Raw genomic sequence first — 6,648 nt, 5'->3', positions numbered from 1 at the left:
CGTAGCATGTTGGCAAGCACATGAACCTCGAGAGAAAATTGGTTGTCTCTTGCCCTTTGGTATCCTCTCGATGATTGATAAAGTATTCATCTTGTGATTGGTTCACTCCTCTACGCGGCGATATAATCACCTCACTTACTCATATTCATTTCCACAAACTAGCTATAACAAACTCTTTAGTGTAGCTAGAATTGAGAGCTTGCTTTGTGGATTAAGTTCATCTAGTGGAGCTCTTTAGTGTAGCAATTGTGAGAGCTCTTAGTGATTAGTGACCTTATAAATTGTGTGTCTAGTGATCATAACAACTAGAATTGTTAGATAGGTGGCTTGCAACCCTTGTAGAGCTAGAGCAAGTTTGCATTTCGCTATTTATTATACTAATCAAATTGCTCTAGTCAGTTTATAGATTTTTAAATAGGCTATTCATCCCCCCTCTAGCCATATTAGGACCTTTCAAGTGGTATCAGAGCCGTGGTCACCGTTTGATTAAAGGCTTAACAACCTCGGTGTTAAATTATGGCTCAAGTTGTGTTCAACCATGTGGAGGGCAAACCACCATTCTTTGATGGCACGTGCTATGATTATTGGAAGAGAAAGATGAGGATGTATCTTGGTTCAATCAATTATCAAGTATGGGAGGTGACCGAGAATGACTATGCTATCATTGATCCCGATAATCCCACCAACCAAGACAAGACCAATAAGAAATGCAATACAATGGCTCTCAACACCATATACAATGCCATTGATTCCAAGGTGTTTGAGCAAATCAAGGATTGTAAAAGAGCTAATGAGGTGTGGAAGAGATTGGAGGAAACATATGAGGGCACACCGGCGGTGAAGAGTGCCAAGTTGTACATCCTCAAGGATAAGTTGACAAGCTTTAAGATGAAGGATGATGAGAGCATTTCAAAGATGTTCCATCGGTTGCAAGTAATTATCAATGACTTGAAGGCTTTGGGAGAGAAGATCAAGGATGATGATGTCTCTTATCGTTTCTTAATGTGCCTACCTCCAAGATTTGAGATGTTGAGATTGCTTATCATAAGAGGAGGATTGAAGGAGATTACCCCTAACCAAGTACTAGGTGATGTCATGACATAAGAGACATATCGTGTGGAAAGGGAAGGGGTTGATAAAGATGACAAGAAGGAAGAAGACAAGAAGAATAAAAGTGTAGCATTCAAGGCTAGCTCATCATCCAAGAACAAGGGCAAGTCCAAGAAAGTATCAAGTGATGATGAGAATCTTAGTGACATTGATGATGAGGCCATGGCTCTATTTGTGTGCAAAATGGGCAAATTTATGAAGAAGAAGGGGTATGGTGCAAGAAAGATAAGAGATCACACCAAAAGCAAAGAATATGTGAGAAGATGCTACAATTGCAAGAGCCCCGATCATGTTGTAGCGGATTGTCCCTACAATAGTGACAATGATGAGGATGAGAAGAAGAAGCACAAGAAGGACAAGAAAGAAAAGAATGAGAAGAAAGAGAAAAAGATGACCTTCCAAAAGAAGAAGAATGGTGGAGGCTATGTGGTCACTTGGGATAGTGATGGCTCTTCGGATAGTAATGACTCTAGTGATGATGGCAAGAAATCTATCAAGAAAGCATTAGCAAGCATCACCATCAACAACAAGCCCTCCATCTTCGACACTTCATCAACATGCCTCATGGCAAAGCCTACCAAGGTAAAATATGATGTGAGTGATGATGATAAATGTGAAAGTGATGCTTGTAGGAGTGGTGATGATGAAGAAGAGTACTCCAAGGAGGAGCTCATGGACATGTGTGAGCAAGTGCACACTTGCTTTGAGATGAAGAGAAAGAAGTATAAAGAATTGAACAAGAAAGTCAAATTTCTTGAGCAATCTCTTAATAAGCTCGATGCCACTCATGAGAGGCTAATGGAAGCCCATGAGAAGCTTGGCAAAGCTCACTCTAAGCTTGAAAAAGCTCACTCCTCTCTCATCGAGCAAGTCAAGAAGGAGGAGGCCAAGAAGAAGCAAGTGATCATGTCTTGTGATGTGGGACTAACATGTGATCTTATTGATGAAACTTTTTATAAGCCCATTGTAGTTGCTCCCACTAACACTTCTTGTAGCACTACTACTTTTACTTCACCTTTGAGTGATGGTGTCACTTGTGATGCCTCACTAATGGTGGAAAATGAGACTCTCAAGAAGGAGGTGAATGAGCTCACTCGTGCCTTAGGCAATGCCTATGGTGGAGATGTCCGCTTGCTAAAGTGCTTGGGTAGCCAAAGGTTTTCTCTCAACAAAGAGGGATTAGGCTATACCTGTAAGAAAGGCAAGGCGGCCTTTGTCACTCTCAAAGCTAGATTTGTGAAGGGCAATGGTCAGTTTTGTAATAGATGCAAGCAAGTTGGGCATATAGAGCAAAATTGCAAAATTAACAAGAACAAGCTACCTAATGTATCCTCAATTAAATTTGATTCTTGTTACATGCTTGTTAAGGGTACCAATGGTGTGAAGGCTAAATTCATTGGTACACCAATTGTGGGCCCAAAGAAGAAGGTCATTTGGGTACTATAGACTTTGATAACTAACCTTCAAGGACCCAAGCAAGTTTGGGTACCTAAAAAGAATTGATCTTCTTTTGTAGGTCAATTATAAAGCCAGAGGAAAGTATTGGGTGCTTGATAGTGGGTGCACACAACACATGATCGATGATCTAAGAATGTTCAATTCAATCAATGAAAACAAGAGCAATGGGATTAATAGTATCACATTTGGTGACAATGGCAAAGGCAAGGTTAAAGGGCTTGGTAAGATTGCAATATCCAATGACTTGAGCATTTCCAATATGCTACTAGTAGAGAGCTTGAACTTCAATCTATTATCGGTAGCTCAATTGTGTGATTTTGGTTTCAAGTGCATATTTGGTGTGGATGATGTAGAGATCATAAGTGTAGATGACTCTAACTTGATTTTCAAAGGATTTAGATATGAGAATCTATACTTGGTTGATTTTAATGCTAGAGAAGCTCAATTGACAATATGTTTGATCACTAAGTCTAGCATGGTTGGTTATGGTATAGAAGGCTTGGTCATGTTGGAATGAAACAATTGAACAAGTTGATCAAGCATGACTTAGTTAGAGGCTTGAAAGATGTCACATTTGAAAAGGCTAAGCTATGTAGTGCATGTCAAGCTGAAAAGCAAGTTGGTAACACACATCCTAAGAAGAGCATAATGAGCACATCTAAGGCATTTGAGTTGATGCACATGTACTTGTTTGGACCAACCACATACACTAGCATTGGTGGAAATAAATATGGATTTATGATTGTAGATGATTTCACTAGATACATATGGGTGTTCTTTCTTGTTGACAAGAGTGATGTATTTACAACATTCAAATCATTTATCAAGAGCATTCATAATGAGTTTGAAACAACTATCAAGAAAGTTAGAATTGACAATAGTAGTGAATTCAAGAACACTAGAATTGATAAGTTGTATGATGAATTTAGAATTAGACATCAATTCTCGGCCAAGTACACTCCACAATTAAATAGCCTAGTTGAAAGAAAGAATAGAACTTTGATTGACATGGCAAGATCAATGTTGAGTGAGTACAATGTGAGTCATTCATTTAGGGCCAAAGCAATAAACATGGCTTGCTATTATAGCAACCGACTCTATTGTCACCTCATGATGGAGAAGACACCATATGAGCTATTGAATAGAAGAAAGCCCAACATAGCATACTTTTAGGTTTTTTGTTGTAAATGCTACATATTGAAGAAAGGCACTAGATTGAGCAAGTTTGAAAAGAAATGTGATGAAGGCTTCTTGCTTGGTTACTCCACTACTAGCAAAGCATATAGAGTTTGGAATTTAGCTAGTGGTACTCTTGAGGAGGTTCATGATATGGAATTTGATGAAACAAATGGTTCCTAAGAGGAAGATGAGAATTTAGATGATGTAAGAGGCACTCAATTGGTCAATGCAATGAAGAGCATGGACATTGGTGATATAAGGCCTAGAGAGGTGATTGATGTTGAAGATGATAAGAATCAAGTGCTCTCTAACTCAAATGTGTAAGCTAGTGGTTCTCATGATCAAGTTCAAGCAAGAACAAGTGATGACAAAGTGCAAGATCAACAACAAATGGCTAGTTCATCATCTCAACCAAGTGATTAATCAAATGCAAGCAATCAAGTGCAAGTACTTCAGCCAACCAATGTTGCAAGAGATCATCCATTAGATACTATCATTGGTGATATTTCAAGAGGTGTATAAACTAGATCAAGGCTGGCTTTATTTTATGAGCATTTCTCATTTGTGTCATCCATTGAACCTAAAAAGATAGATGAAGCTTTGAAGGATGTTGATTGGGTCAATGCTATGCATAAAGAGCTAAACAACTTCACAAGAAACCAAGTATAAGAGTTAGTTGAGAGGCCTAAGGATCATAATGTGATTGAAACCAAGTGGGTCTTTTGGAACAAGCAAGATCAAGATGGGATAGTAATAAGGAACACAACAAGATTAGTGGCTCAAGGTTACACTCAAGTTGAAGGTCTTAACTTTGGAGAAACATATGCCCCAGTTGCAAGATTAGAAGCAATTAGGATCTTGTTAGCCTATGCTTGTGCCCACAATATCAAGTTGTACCAAATGGATGTGAAGAGTGCATTTCTCAATGGGTACATCAATGAGCTTGTGTATGTTGAGCAACCTCCTGGTTTTGAAGATGAAAAGAAAACCAACTATGTTTACAAGTTGAGAAAGGCTTTGTATGGATTAAAACAAGCATCTAGAGCATAGTATGAGAGATTGAGGGATTTTCTACTCTCTAAGGGATTCAAAATGAGAATGGTTGACACCACTCTCTTCACCAAGAAGCTTGGAAATGACTTGTTTGTAATGCAAATCTATGTTGATGATATCATATTTGGGTTAACAAATCAAGATTTTTGAGAAGAGTTTAGAAAGATGATGGCAAGTGAATTTGAGATGTCCATGATTGGAGAGCTTAGTTACTTCCTTGGTCTTCAAATCAAGCAAATGAAGAATGGCACATTTGTGAGTCAAGGCCATATCAAGGACATGATCAAGAAAATTGGAATGGATGATGCTAAAGCTATTAGTACACCAATAAGAACAAGTGGAAGCTTGGATAGTGATGCTAGTGGCAACATAGTGGATCAAAAGATGTATCGGTCTATGATTGGAAGCCTACTCTATGTGATCGCATCAAGGCCAGATGTGATGTTCAGTGTATGTATGTGTGCTAGATTCCAAGCCTCACCAAGAGAAAATCATTTAAAGGCAACAAAGAGAATATTGAGGTACTTGAAGCATACATAAAATGTTGGATTGTGGTATCCCAAAGGAGCAAGATTTGAGTTGATTGGATATTTATACTCTGATTATGCAGGATGCAAAGTTGAGAGAAAGAGCACATCGGGCATATGTCAACTATTGGGAAGATCACTTGTGTCTTGGTCATCAAAGAAGTAAAATAGTGTAGCACTTTTAACCGCCGAAGCAGAGTACATTTTGGTCGGTAGTTGTTGTGCTCAATCACTTTGGATGAAGGATACTTTGAGTGATTTTGGAATCAAATTCAAGCAAGTGTCATTGCTATGTGATAATAAAAGTGTCGTAAAGCTCACCCATAACCCAGTTCAACATTCAAGAACAAAGCATATTGATGTCCGCCATCATTTCATAAAAGATCATCAACAAAAAGGGGACATTTGCATTGAGAGTGTAGGCACCGAAGATCAATTTGCCAATATCTTCACTAAGCCACTTGATGAGAAAAGGTTTTGCAAGCTAAGGAATGAATTGAATATACTTGACTTCTCAAATATGTGTTGATGCACCCCCCATTATATGACATGCCTCTTTTTTTAGCAATCCAAAGTAAAAGTTGATTGGCATGGCATACATCCTTGCTAAGAACATGTTTAGTGCATCTAGACATATTTCATATTTGAATAGGCTCATTCATGAAAATCAAATGAATTTGATGCTTGTATGGTACCACTATTGCTTGTATGCTTGAAATGATCTAGTGATAGCATATGACATGTTTGTGGGCTTGTAAACCTAGTGTTTGATCTAGAAAATAAGCTATAAGTGTTTAACTCAACATGGTACAAGATAACCCTTATTTGGAGGTATGAAGAAGCTTGTCCTTGGATCAAACCGAGTTAAATATCTTTTGCAAGTGATCTAGATTGAACCAAATTAGAAAAATGATCCTCATTTCACATGGTTTCACCTCAACCTATCTATACTTTGAGCTCACCTTTTGTGCTAATTGTTGACAAAGGGGGAGAGAAATTCACAAAGATAGTAAAATAGGAGGAGCAAGCAAATGAAATGATATTGTAAGGGGATCAATCAATTAAAATTGCACACAAGTAGGGGGAGCAAGCTCATAAACTTGTATGTTGCATTTTGAATGTGCATTTCATATATTTGCTTGCATAGCACAAGTCTTAAATTTCAATATCCATGCTTGTGGTGTATGCTAGCTATAGGCTTGAATGATGAAATGAAAAACTAGCATGCATAGGCTAAAGTAACTAGACTTATGTTCATTCTATGGAAACTAGACCCTTACTTGTAATGTTGATCTCATGAGGTATTCTAGTTTTTGTGTAT

Source organism: Miscanthus floridulus, chromosome 1 (assembly GCF_019320115.1).
Source record: "Miscanthus floridulus cultivar M001 chromosome 1, ASM1932011v1, whole genome shotgun sequence".
NCBI classification, from domain to species: Eukaryota; Viridiplantae; Streptophyta; class Magnoliopsida; order Poales; family Poaceae; genus Miscanthus; species Miscanthus floridulus.
The sequence above is the reverse complement of the archived record's forward strand: the minus strand, read 5'-3'. Positions refer to the sequence as shown.